Genomic DNA, 14,198 nt, shown 5'->3' on the forward strand with positions numbered 1-14,198 from the left:
CATATTGTATCAACAGTGTAAAGAAAAATATGTATCCCACAGAACGTAAAATAACAATGCTTACATTGAGAATATCACTTAATAAAATACCACTTTACAATAGTTCCAGAAGGTGCAACTTCACTTTATAAGAATATTATACTTTATTTTATTCCGCATTCCATAATCAATAGCCATATTCCCTTTTTGTGAAATGGTTATATTTATTTCATCATCACACATTAAAAGTCCATTATCTGAGTTATTTAGATAAGTGTAAAATATCTTATATTTTCTGTATAACATTATTTGTATTGACAGTCATCGACACAGTGGACAAGATTGAGAATTCCTGTTTGTCAGTTTTCCGACAATTCCTTGTTTATGAAGGGTAGCTTTCTTGTGGTTCCCTGGGATTAGATTGGCTGTCTATCACAGCTCTCAGGAAACCTGATTAAAAGAGGCACAAAGGGTCAAACTGCCTCATTATGCACTGTATTATTCTTACATTTCAAAATGTCTCAGTTGCATTGAAATAGTTTTATTGGTGTCGTTTGGGCACAGATATAGGGTGATGGCTTCTGTACTGTATAATCACACTTTATCCCTTCATGTTTTCCTTGTATCTTTAGGATATATGAATGTGCAGACATCTAACTATGCTCACAGGAGAAAAAAATGATGGAAAAAAACAACGAAATTGGTATTTATCATTGCTTACTTTTGCAATCTGGTGAAGGCCAGTTTTAATTCAGCCTCTGCAGCAAATTGCTTTATAATCATGTTGGGTTAATTGATGGTTTTTACTACAAATGTGAACTACAAAATTCCAAAGCTTGCCCTCAGCAGAAATAATAACTGAACTAGTGAAGAAGCATCCCCCTGTTGGTGTTTGTCTTTTCCTTCTGCTGAGAGCCATTGATGCCTTTCTTCCTTGTGAACTTTTTTCTTTCTAGTCTATGATGAATTCGTGTCAAGGTACTTGTTGAAACTGGACTTTGAGAATGTGGTTTTTACTTTTTAAAGTGTTTTAGGAACTGAAATGGATATTGGATAGTGCATTGCCTAATCAAAGGAAATAGAAGCACGAGCAAGCCATTCAACTGCTCCTGCCTGCTCTGCCATTCAGTAGGACCATGGCTGATCTTTTTTATCTGCACTACATTTCCTGCACTAATCCATAATCCCTGATTTCTCCAAACATTTAAAAATCAATTGATCTCAAGGAAACGAGACCAATGCAAAAGTGGGCCTGGGGCTTCAGCCTCACGAATGTTGTTTGAGTGAGGTGTTGGTGCTTATCATCAATAGACAGGCATTTCACACGTGTAAATAAACCACATACCTCACCAGTGTTAGTGTAAAGGGAAGTTGTAGGTCTGCACAGACTCAATGGAGTAGCACTGTGGAGAGGTTGACAATCCTCAGCAATTGCCAAGAGACGCTACGTACATATGCTCCAAACTAACCTTTGTGAACCAGTACATGAGATAAATGAACTCAGTGTGTAACTGGATTAAACTAAATGGATTGTGAAGCAAGAAACTGCAGATGCTGGTTTAAACTGAAGAAAATAGCACAAAATGCTGGTGTAACTCAGTGGGCCAGGCAGCATCTCTGGATAGAAGGAATGGGTGAGGTTTCTGGTGGAGACCCTTCTTCAGACTAGTCAGGGGGAAGGGAAAGGTCTATATCTCTCATTTCCCTTTCCCCTGACCAATCTGAAGAAGGGTCTCGACCCGAAACGTCACCCATTCCTTCTCTCCAGAGATGCTGACTGTCCTGCTGAGTTACTTCAGTTTTTTTGTGTCAATAAATGGATTGTGAGAAGTACAATGTTTTCTGCGAAACCATTCTGATTACTGACACGAGGATTGTCACCAGTCCAGTGTTGGAACTGCCTTTAAAAAAGTTAATAGACTCAAATTAGAACACAAAAGTCTGCAGATGGTGGAATCTGGAGCAAAACATTAGCTGCTGGAAGAACTCAGTGAAAACAAGAACTAGAAGAAATCACTGAGTTCTTCCAGCAGTTTATTTTTTTGAGCCAGGGCACAAGTTTGATAATTTGGACAGGTTTAGATCATCAATTCCAAAAAAAAAGTTAAAATCCCTTCATGACAGCTGGGGAGTTAAAAAGGAACTGCAGATGCTGGTTTACACCAAAGATAGACACAAAATGCTGGAGTCACTCAGCTGGGACAGGCACCATCTCTGGATAGAAGGAATGGTTGACGTTTCAGATCGAAGAAGGGCCTCGACCCAAAACGTCACACTTCCTTCTATCCAGAGATGCTGCCTGTCCCAGTGAGTTACTCCAGCATTTAGTGTCTATCTTAATGAGGTGCTATCTCAAGAAGATGGCATCTATCATCAAGCATTCCCACCAGGCCAAGTCGTCTTCTCGCTGTTACCAATGGCCACGAGATACAGAAGCATGAAGTTCCACACTACCAGGTTCAGGAACTACTTTCCTATAACTATCAGCTTCTTAACCAACCTGTACAACACTAATCCTACTTGAGAACAGAAATCTCTGGTCCATTTATCATGAACGTCTTATTTTTTAACAATATTTTTGCCGTATCTCTTGCTTTTTGCAGTATTTTTACTTTTAGAAACTGTTTTGTGTACTTTATGTATAATTTATTTGGAATTTGTTTTTGTCTGTTTGTCTGAGAATACAGTATATGCCAGGGACTTAAAACAAAGACTACACAAAATAATTACGATGAGCAACTAGTTGCGACTTTACGTGTCAATATGAACGTAAAAGTAATTTTAATTCTTAGTTTTCTTCATTGTCGCTTCCTAATGCTATCAATAAAAAATGCATTGGAATCATATCAGAATAAATTTCCATATAACTTAATCAGCCAGAAATGTGGTTATTTGCATAGTATTAAAACATATCACCTTTCCTACACAGCCACGAGAAAATAAATCCCAACTCATTTCATAATGCTTGCATCTGTTTGGTTGATATTCATATTAATAAATTATTTTCTAAGAATCAATCTATATGCCTCTTTTTAATCTCAGCACCCAGACTGCAAGCTTAAAATTCAGTTAATAATTTAACAAATATATTCAAACTCTACAGATTTTGCTACAACATGGTTACACCTAATCAACCACTTTTTATACCTTCTTTCACCTTAACCTCTTGAAAAGGTCTGGACCTGTGAATGCTGTCTTCCTACAGTCATCACAGGAGTTACCTGGATGCTGTGTCAGGTCATTGCGGAAATTTCCAGGCCAGGATGGTTCAATAACTGAGATATTCAATATACCTCGCCTCACACGATGAAAACACTTGTGTAATTTTTTATTTTTCCAGATTATTTAGAAACACCTGGAGAATGAATTTTTGATACCTTTGATGAAGTTTCAGTCAAACCATTATCAAATCGTTAGTTCTTGTCTGTCGACAGCTTTAAATTATTGTGGAAAATTGTTACCCAATGTAAATTTTTATAAGAGAAATGTAAATGTTTTCATGACTGACAGAATTACTTGTTAGAATAAATCAAACACAAGGTGCAGAAAAGTACATTTATTTAAAGACTGCCAAGTATATATGTATCAGATTTTTCTGGTTTTAATCTAGATCATGTTTTTTTGCATAGCTTGTGTGACTATTTTTAAATGAATCTTACAGTGTCATCTAGTGGTTACTACATGTCTCAGAATTTTTGCACAATTCATGCAAAGTTATGGTAACAATGTGAATGCTTCATTCTGTTTGTTTAATAATATCAAAATCCACTTGAAAATATGTATTGGCTTCTCTGCTTTCCGGCTGAGAAATATCCCAGGCCATATCCCTCTAACTCTTTCCTATTCATGTACCTGTCCAAAGGTCTTTTAAATGTTGTTATTGTACCTGCCTCGACCACTTCCTCTAGCATACGTACTATATGTACCCTGCTGTGTCTGTGGGACAACAATGAGAGTTTTATAATCAGCTTTGTCAGGTGGTGCAACATTCTGCAAGTGAAATGAGCAAATGCGTCAATCGAGCAATTGATATTGACAGGAAAAGGGCAACAAGATCCAGCAAGAATCCTAATAGATCTCTTCAAAAACATGACTGCAGTGAAACATGACTGCCGAACATTTCTGGTAAATTTGTTGGAACTGTAATTTCACTGATTCTCCTTTACTTGCCTTCAAAATAATATTCCTCATGGTTAAAGGTCTACTGAGGTTCATAAACTTTCATGCTGCTTCGCCATGTAAGATGTTTATGAATGCTCTTTTACTTTGCATTTGAAAGCTTTTTTTCTACTTCAACCAATTTTGTTACACCCAAATTGGTTAAATTCAAAGGAGCCATATATAAAATAAATCCTACACCTTAATTCTGACCCAGCGCCCGTCGTGGTATAGTAGATCAATGAATATAACAAGCATGTTCTCCTTATGACCAAGTGTATTTTCCCCAGGTGCTCTGGTTTCCTCTCCCATCTCAGAGACGTGAGGGTTGGTGAGTTCATGGGCCACTGTGAATTGCACCCGGTGTGTAGGTGAGTGATGGAGTTGATGGGAATGAGGGGAGAATAGGTTACAGGAAAAATATTATGAGGGAATGGAATTGTTTGATGATCACTCAATGGGCTGAAGTGGCCTCCTTCTGAGTCATAAGGAAATACAGTAATACATGGAAAGATTTTGGTTTACCAACTTTCAAAATATGACATGGTATTATCGATGTGGCAACATCCACACTAATGGAAAACTGGTCCATTTCTGTGCAATTATCATAAGAAAACCATATCTCTTTCCTAACAAAGATTGACTTCTGACTGCTTTTTCCACCAGTACCAGGTGCAGCTTGAAGATGCAAGCAGGAAAGGAACGTTTAATCAAAAGTCAATACAGGAGAATTGCCATTGTGTTAAGAGAGATTGACATAGTCTCATTCATCTGCTAGATACAAATCTTCAGGGGACTGGACAGACATCACATCATGGCGGCATTTGGAGTGAGGTAGATTTGACAGCAACAAGACAAGCCACCAGACCATGCCAATTTCAAGGAATCCCTCACCCACTGCTTTTCTAAACTAATGGCTTGCTTCCCTCTGCTGCTGCATAATAACAGTGCTTGCATTCACAGCAGCATGGGAAGCATCCAATGGAGCCAAAACAGGTGATCCTCAGTTTAAGGAAGTAAGCACTGCATGAAATATGACCCTTTCGTCCTGATATTCGCTGCTCATCCCTCATGGCGCCTGTTTCTGTGCTGTGTGGAATCAGGTGCAGTGACACAGTGTCCATGGCTGCACCAGAGGTCTCCAATAACTCAGCAAAATTGAGGTTGTTTGGGTCAACAAAGTCCTCACTATCAGACTCGTCACCTGGGTGCTCCTCCTGCACCTTCCCACCTCTTCCTGTTCCTCCTGCTCTATGAGGAAGCTGCACTGATCCTATTGCTATGACAGTTAGAGAGGAAGCACTAGTCTGTGTTAAGTAGGGGATAGATATGCAGACCGATGACGGATTGGCTGTAATGCATAAAAAAAAGATCATTTAACATTGTACAGAAAATCACAAATCTGCCTGAGTACTGTCAGCATCTCCAAAACCTTGCGGCTAACCCACACCATTCCTCATAGAGGAATAGATGTAAGGAGGTCAGAGTTATGCTTGGTTCACCACTAGTTTGGAGGGATGGTCTGCCATTCCTGGCAACAACAGCAGAAAAGTCAATGTATTCCATTGTGCTTGCTGTTGTAGATTTTGAAATGAATAAGATGCAACATGTGTACCTTAGTCTTTGCTGTAGATGTATCTGTAGCTGTGTGTGGCAGACATGACGAATGCTTTTGTGATCCTATTTGTGCCTGCGCACACTCTTTTATGTGTGTAGAAAGTAAAAATACAATTATGAAGAATAGAGTTGTGCGGGCAAAAGTTTAACCTTGACATAACAGGTCAAATGAGACTTCCTCCAACCGTGATCTCCAATTCGAGGAACTGGAGCGTGTGTAAATTCTCTTGTCACTGTGCCTCCAGCCCCCTGCAATGGCCCTGGCAGGTTGTCTGTAAAATAGACTCCTTCAATTACCTTTACCAGAGTTTCCATATCACTCTCTGAGAAGCACTGTATACAGTCCCTGGGGTCGGTATTGTCTCTGCGTTGCGCTGTCAAACACAAACTACTTGTTGTAGTATGTGTTTGCAGATGTGAAGCATTGAGGCTGGGACCTATGCCACAGGGTCTGAGTAAACAATTTGATATTGGAAAGGCAGCACTGTTTTATCATGTTATTTGGCTAAGAAGCATGGGTTTGGCATTTCAAACAGTGGCAATTGAATATCGCATTGTGAGTGACACCTCCGCAATGGCAATGTTAAACATGCTCTGATGTTTCATCTCTGTGTTTTTCATCTGTAACTAACATTGTGGCCCAAATGCCTTTTCCAACCTTTTTCATTCTGCCCCATCATTCACTCTCTTCTCACTTCCCCTTTGTGAGATGTAACTTTGGTGCTCACAATCACGATGCCAGAGACAAAGTCGTGGTAACAAGAAATATTTATTTACGAGTCTGCAGAGCCGGGTACCTCTCCAAATCGAGACACATCGAGACACAGACAGTGTCTTCTTTTTATACAATATTATTTCTTTGAATTTCCCTCCCCTTCGTTGGATCCCCCTCCCCTTCGGGCTCCTTCCAATCAGAGCGCTGAGGTGCACAATCTTCTGTACCGCCCAGGGTAACTCCCAGATCATACATCGCATGTAAATGGTAATTAGCAGTTTCAGGATCAGGGGCGTATTTGCAATATTCATTTACCTCATTAAGCAAGCGCAGTAGCTATCTACATGACTCATTTTAACCCTTTCCTGCCGCGTAGACACCTTCTTAAGATTGTGGCTGATTGTGTAGCTTATCTCTGTCCACAATCATTCTCTCAGTGTCTTAACAAAGGCAGTGTTAAATTTTTATCATCCTGTCTCTGGGTTTAATCATCCTGTCTCTCACAAACCACCCTTTTTCTTTTGCTACGCTTCCTTGATTAAACCCCATTTTCGAACCCCTTTTTCTCCAACTGATGTAGCATTCTCCTAATTTCCTTTCTCTGTGAATCCAGAACCTCCCCTGGTCGCATTATCATAATTTTCTGCACCTCCCCTCTTGCCCCCATTGGTATCTCTACAGCCTGCATCTGGCTTATGTTCCTGGTTATAAGCTCTCTAAGACAAGGTATACAACAGGGGATAAAGATCAGCCCAGCCAGTGCACATAAGATCACTAGTGCCACCGTTTTTCACCAGGATCCTCCTAGAAGGGAATTCCACCATCCAACGCCCATAAATGAGTTTCACCTTTGTACTGGAACATGTGCCAATTTCCGGATTCCTTCAGATATGTCCATTACTGCCTGTCCGTTATCGTCAATATTCAGGCAACAATTAGAGAGGTTGAATTTCCCACATACCCCTCCTTCTTCGGCTAGGATGTAGTCCAGGGCCAATCGATTTTGGTATATTGCTGTTCTCATCTGCGTTTGCTGCTTTGCCAACATCTCTAGTGCGGCAGCCGTCCGATTAGTGATCACCTCCAATACCGCCTGTAAGCGTATTAACCGGTTTAGCATGTACACTGGGGTACGATATCCCCAGGAACCATCCTGAGCCCAGGTGGCTGGCCCATAATATGAAATGATTCGGGCCGGAGGCCACTCATCATCCTCCCAGGTTCCTATCTCTAACTCCCTTTTCTTTCTTTGTAGGTGTAGGTCATCAAACACTGGGGTGCCCAGCATTCATCCTCCTTCAGCTGGCAATAAAAAGAATCCTGGCTGCACTAACCCAATAAAACACGCTCCACTCCACCTCCCCGAGAGTACTGAGTAGGCCTTATGTCCACAGATCCAGAGTAATCCTTCTGGAGCAGGTCCACTAACCGTGTCACTTTCCCAGAGGTCCCGTAAGATTGGTAACCCCTGATATGGGTTGTTCCCTGTGCAGTTCCAGATTCGACTTTCATTGTCTGTTTTGTTTCTCCCTGGGGTGATGTTTATACAGTTCCCCCAGTCTCCTTTGGCCAGATACCATTTAGGTTCCTCAGGCCACCAGGTCCGTGTCTGGTTCTCCCACAAGGTTAAGATGCGTTGACAAGGACTGATGCCGACTTCTTCTTTCCCCGGAGTCCTTGGTCGAGCTATACATTCCGTCCCTATTGGAGTGTCAGTCAAAAGCCATTCCTGGGGGCCTCGATTTCTCCCTTTCGTGATGTTCCACTCAAACAGGTCCCACACTTCGACAGTTGATCCCCTCCAAGGCCATTGAGAACTCATAAGAGGTCCTCCACAAACCCAGCAGTCCTTGACACCCAGAGTCTGAGCAATCCTGGTAGCCAGGTCCACAAAGAGATTCCCTCCGAATTCAGGAATTTCTATCTGCTTCTGTATCTCTTCGTACAAGGATACAGATACTGGAGGTGTCTTAGTTGGGGCTGGTGGGGCTGGTTGGGTTATCCCTTTTCCTTTTAGCCTGTTTATTAGGATTTCCTTTTCCCTGTCTAAATATTCCTTCCCCAATTGGGACCCCATCCACCATTGCCCGGCTTTCCATAAGCAAAGCCATCTCTGTCCTTTGGGGCAGATCCTATACATCCTCATTCCTGTGTATCCCAAATTCTGCACTAAGTAGTATTCTACTCCCCCCTCCTTACAGCTGGTTCTGGTCCTATGGGTATAACCTGAGTCATGCACATGGGAATGATAGGTAAAAGACCTTCTGGTTTGTCCGCCATACCTGATGGGGTGGTAACAATTATCACAGCTGTCCATACATTTACTTACAGTGACGACCATCATGAGCACCAGTGCATTGTAATCTTCTAGTTCAATTGTTCTTTCTCAAAGATCAGAGTCAGTGGTTTACTTCCTTGCCTTACTGTCCAGTCCTCCTCAGCTGGAGGTTCCACTGGTCCCTTTATTCGCGCTGCGTGTGTCCACCCTTTTTCTTTTGTCCGCACTGCAGTCTCCGTGGTCAACAGTACCAAATACGGACCAGTCCAACGGGGTTGCAATTTTTCTTCCTTCCACGATTTCACAAGAACCCACTCTCCTGCCTTCACGGAATGGATTGGAAAGTCGAGCGGGGGACTCTGTGCCAGCAGCCCCTTGGTTTTTAATTCTGTAATAGAACGAGAGACTGCCAGTAGATAGTTCCTTAAGAAAACATCACCACCTTCTAGGGTGGGTATTCCTTCTATCTTTCCCAAATAAGGTAACCCAAACAACATTTCGTAGAGGGATACTGCTATATCTTTTCGTGGGGCAGTTCGAATTCTAAGCAAGGCTATCGGCAAGCACTTAGTCCAAGGTAGTCTAGTCTCCTCCATTAGTTTGGTAATTTGTGTCTTTAGGGTGCCATTCATCCTCTCCACCATTCCCCAACTTTGCGGGTGCCAGGGAGTATGCAACTTCCATTTTATCCCTAGGGCATCACAGATGAGCAAATGGACCTTTGATGCAAAATGGGTTCCTCGATCTGAATCGAGAGATTCGATGATTCCGTACGCGGGATTATTTGTTCCAATAGAATTTTGGCTACCGCCTGCGAAGTGGCATTTACTGTGGGAAAGGCTTCCACCCAACGGGTAAAGTGATCAACCTCCACGAGGAGGTATTTCCATTTCTGTATCCTGGGGAGTTCAGTAAAATCTACCTGTACTCTCTGGAATGGTCTGATGGCTAACTGTTGACCTCCCCTCGACGTTGCCCTCATCACTTTCTTATTTATCTTCTGACAGATTACACAGCTTGAGACTGCTTGTTTAGCCAGAGTGTATATCCCCCTACAAGCATACGTACGTAAAAGAGTATCACATAATGCCTGATCCCCCCAGTGTGACTGGGAATGTAATCTTCCTAATAATTCTCTGATAACAACCTTATTTAGCAGTTGTTTCCCATCCGGCGTCCACCACAACCGTCCATCGTTTGTTATTTTCGCTCCCAGCTCATTCATCCTATCTATCTCGAATTCGGAGAACACGGGTATCTTCTCTATCCCTTCCCTGAGAGGTATCAGAGACATCATCTTTACCGTCCCCTGTAGAGCCGCCCGTTTTGCCACTTCATCCGCGGCTCTGTTTCCCCGGGCCTCTAGAGAATTTCCCTTCTGATGTCCCGCTACATGTACTACTGCTATTTGCTCCGGCTTCGTTAATGATTCCAAGGTTTTTTCAATCAATTGTTCATGTGCTAACTCTTTTCCCCTTGCCGTTATCATTCCCCTTTCCTTCCAAATCTTTCCAAAGGTATGCACCACCCCAAAGGCATATTTCGAATCAGTATATATGGTGCCTTCTTTGCCTTCAAGTAACTCCAATGCCCGCATCAGGGCATAGAGCTCACAAGACTGGGCTGACTAACTCCCAGGTAATCGCCCAGCCTCTATATCACTTAACGTATTCCCGTCAACTATGGCATATCCACTGTGTCTTTTCCCATCTATGCACCGAGATGACCCATCTATGAACCATTGGCCTCCCTCGGCCAGAGGCTGTTCCTCCAGGTCTTCCCTACTCTTGGTCTGTAGTTCTATTACTTCGCTACAATCATGTTCTGGCTTCCCTGTCTCTTTCTCTTTTTCTTCGGGTGGGTACAGAAACTGAGATGGATTTAAGTTTTTGTCCGTAATCAGGGTCAAATCGTCCCTTTCCATCAGGATAGCTTCATATTCCCAACTGGATCTGCAGATCCCGTCCCATTAAGTTTACTCCGGCCTGTGGAACTAGAATCAAATCTTCCACCGCGTCCCTATTTTCGTATTTTACTTTTACTCCTTCTATCTCCGGGGCCGTCATCACTTTCCCTCCTACTCCAGAAATCTTCACATGCCCTTTCCCAGTTGCCATCCCTTCAGGTATTCTGGTCACACTTGATCTCTCAGCTCCCGAATCCACCATGAACACTGTGTCCTCTCCCTGGGGTCCGATTTTTAAATTTACTAGGGGTTCCCGTTTGTGTCCTGTTAACCCCAAGGAGGGGAACCCCTGACCCCCCTATTCCTCTTCCATCAGGGTATACGACTGAACTTCTCTCCTTAGTTTTTGGCACTCCCTTTCAAAATGTCCTTCTTCATTACAGTGATAACACCTGGAAGGTCCTGTTCTCCATGCCCCATTGCGTCCCATGTCTCTCCTCTCGCTTCCCATCCTTCCTCTTCCTCTTCCTCTATAGGTCTCTTTCCGTCTATCCCCTTCTCGGTCTTGCTCAACCACTTGCTTTACCGCCTGCATCATCATTTTGGCTTTTCCCTTCTGCCTTTCTTCATCCCGTCGCACATATACTCTCTGTGCCTCTGTTAATAATTGGTTTAATGGTTTCTCATTCCAATCCTCTATTTTTTCTAATTTCTTCCGGACATCAGGCCAGGATTTGGTCACAAAATTCGCCCTCAAAAGTTGTTGCCCGGCGTCTGACTCCGGGTCGACCCCTGAATATTGCTGTATGTTCTTTCTTAGCCTTTGTAGGAAGGCGCTGGGGCCTCGTCCTTCGCCTGCTGGTTCTCAAATGCTCGCTCAAAATTTTGTCCCTTAGGCACGGCCTCCCTTATTCCTTTTGTTATTATTTCCCGGAGTTCCCTCATATTTTTCTGACCCTCTTCGGACTGCTTGTACCAATTGGGCGAGGCAATCGGGTACTTCACATCTCCCGCCACAACTGGATGACCGGGGGATCGGTCCCAGAGTTTAATTCCGGCCTGTCTAATCATTTGTCTTTCTGCGGGGTCGAACAGATGTCCCATAATGGACATCAGCTCGTCCCAGGTATGTATGTTTGGACCCAAGAACTGATCGAGTTGTTCTGCCAACCCCAAGGGATCTTCCAGCAGACTCTTCATTTCCTTTTTAAAGTTTCTAACCTCCGTACTAGTCAGGGGAACATTTACAAATCCTAATCCCCCGTTTGATCTGCCCATGGGGACCTCCCTCAAGGGAAATGCAGTTGTAGTTGTACCCTTTTCCTTTATTCTATCGGATCTACGGGGTTCTTGGGAAGGTGGTTCAGGATTCTCTGTCGCTCCCTGTCCCCCTCCACCTGACGTCTCCCCTCCGTCTTCCCTTGGTTGTTCGGATATAGGCTCGGAGAGGGGAGGCGGTGGGACCGTATAGGGTGGTGGCAAATGTTCCAAAGGATTCCATTTGGGAGCATTTGGTTCTTGCTTGTCTGTCAATTTTTGTAAACGTACCTGGGGAACCCAACAGCCTGCATAACAACTTTCCTCCAGATTAGGGGAAACTTTTGAATTAACGAACACATTTAGTGCCTGCCGCACCCAATCCTCATCGGAGCCCAGTTGTGGCCACCAGACTGAACTCCCTCTTATTGGTTCCTTTGGCCAATCGAAATAACAGAACTTAATCATAGTCTCCTTATTTTTACCCCCAGTGCTACCTTCCCCCCAGAGTTGCAACATTCGCCCCAACGGACTATCGGGCGGAATGTGAGGACCCTCTTCCCTTGGTCCCTTTTCCTTAGTACATTGTTTATCTCCTGGGTCATTATGCTTAACACATTGATTACCCATCCTCCCTGTCCGACCTCTCCCGTCCGACAGAACCCAATCGCCCGAGTAATACTTGATAGTCACTTTTCTTACCCGGGCCCTGTGCACAGAAATTACTCGATTGATCCCTTCCTTACTCCGGATTCCCTCTTGTTTCCACGAGTCTCTTGTCCGGATATCACTCGCTCAAACCGCTGATGGCAAGCAAGGAGATCAGAGACGGCTGAAATCAGCAGGGTGCACCTTCCCTTCCTTCCGCGCCTCCGTCAAGCGGCCGAAGTGGCGATCCCGGACGAGCCCCCAAGCTTGTGAGATGTAACCTTGGTGCTCACAATCACGATGCCAGAGACAAAGTCGTGGTAACAAGAAATATTTATTTACGAGTCTGCAGAGCCGGGTACCTCTCCAAATCGAGACACACCGAGACACAGACAGTGTCTTCTTTTTATACAATATTATTTCTTTGAATTTCCCTCCCCTTCGTTGGATCCCCCTCCCCTTCGGGCTCCTTCCAATCAGAGCGCTGAGGTGCACAATCTTCTGTACCGCCCAGGGTAGCTCCCAGATCATACATCACATGTAAATGGTAATTAGCAGTTTCAGGATCAGGGGCATATTTGCAATATTCATTTACCTCATTAAGCAAGCGCAGTAGCTATCTACATGACTCATTTTAACCCTTTCCTGCCGCGTAGACACCTTCTTAAGATTGTGGCTGATTGTGTAGCTTATCTCTGTCCACAATAATTCTCTCAGTGTCTTAACAAAGGCAGTGTTAAATTTTTATCATCCTGTCTCTGGGTTTATCATCCTGTCTCTCACACCTTTGTTCACTCCTCCTCTCCATCTTTTTGCATCTTAAGACATGTGCTGCTTCTAACTTTTCCCAATTCTGATGAAACGTCGTCAAGTGTTATGACAACTCCATGTTGTCTCTACAGATGCTGTGCGACCTGCTGAGTATTGCATGCAGTTCTTGTCGCCCCAATTACAGGAAATGTGTGGAGGCTTTGGAGAGGATGCAGAGGTGGTTTCCCAGAATGCTGCCTGGATTAGAGGGTTTCAGCTGCAGAGAAAAGTTGAGTCGACTTGGATTGTTTTCTTTGGAATGTGAGAGGTTGAGGGGAGACTTGCTAGAGGTATATAAAATTATGAGAGGCATAGATAGGGTAGACAGTCAGAAACCTTTTCCCAGGGTGGAAATGTCCAAAACTAGAGGGCATAGCTTTAAAGTGAGAGGGGGAAAGTTTAATGGAGATGTGAGGGGCAAGTTTTTTTACAGAGAGGATGGCGGGAGCTTGGATTGTATTGCCAGGGGTGGTAGTGGTGGCAGATACGATAGTGGCATTTAAGAGGCTTTTAGATAGGCACATGGAACTGCAGGGGATAGAGGAATATGGATTATGTACAGGCAGATGAGATCAGTTCAGCTAGGAATCCTGTTCAGCATAAACATTGTGGACCTGTGCTGTACTGTTCTGCGTTCTATGTTCTAACCAAAGAAAACCAAAGAGTAGTAGAGTAGTACACTTCTGCCCAGGCACTCAGCTTGATTTCACACACAATCTGTACCGTCTATATCACCTGTTTGTACAGATGTAAAAATCTACGATGAAGCTTGAAGCATGACCAAGGAAGGACGCAAACCACCATGGAGCATCTAATGGTACAGGACGCAG

Source organism: Rhinoraja longicauda, chromosome 23 (genome assembly GCF_053455715.1).
Source record: "Rhinoraja longicauda isolate Sanriku21f chromosome 23, sRhiLon1.1, whole genome shotgun sequence".
In the NCBI taxonomy this organism is placed as follows: domain Eukaryota; kingdom Metazoa; phylum Chordata; class Chondrichthyes; order Rajiformes; family Arhynchobatidae; genus Rhinoraja; species Rhinoraja longicauda.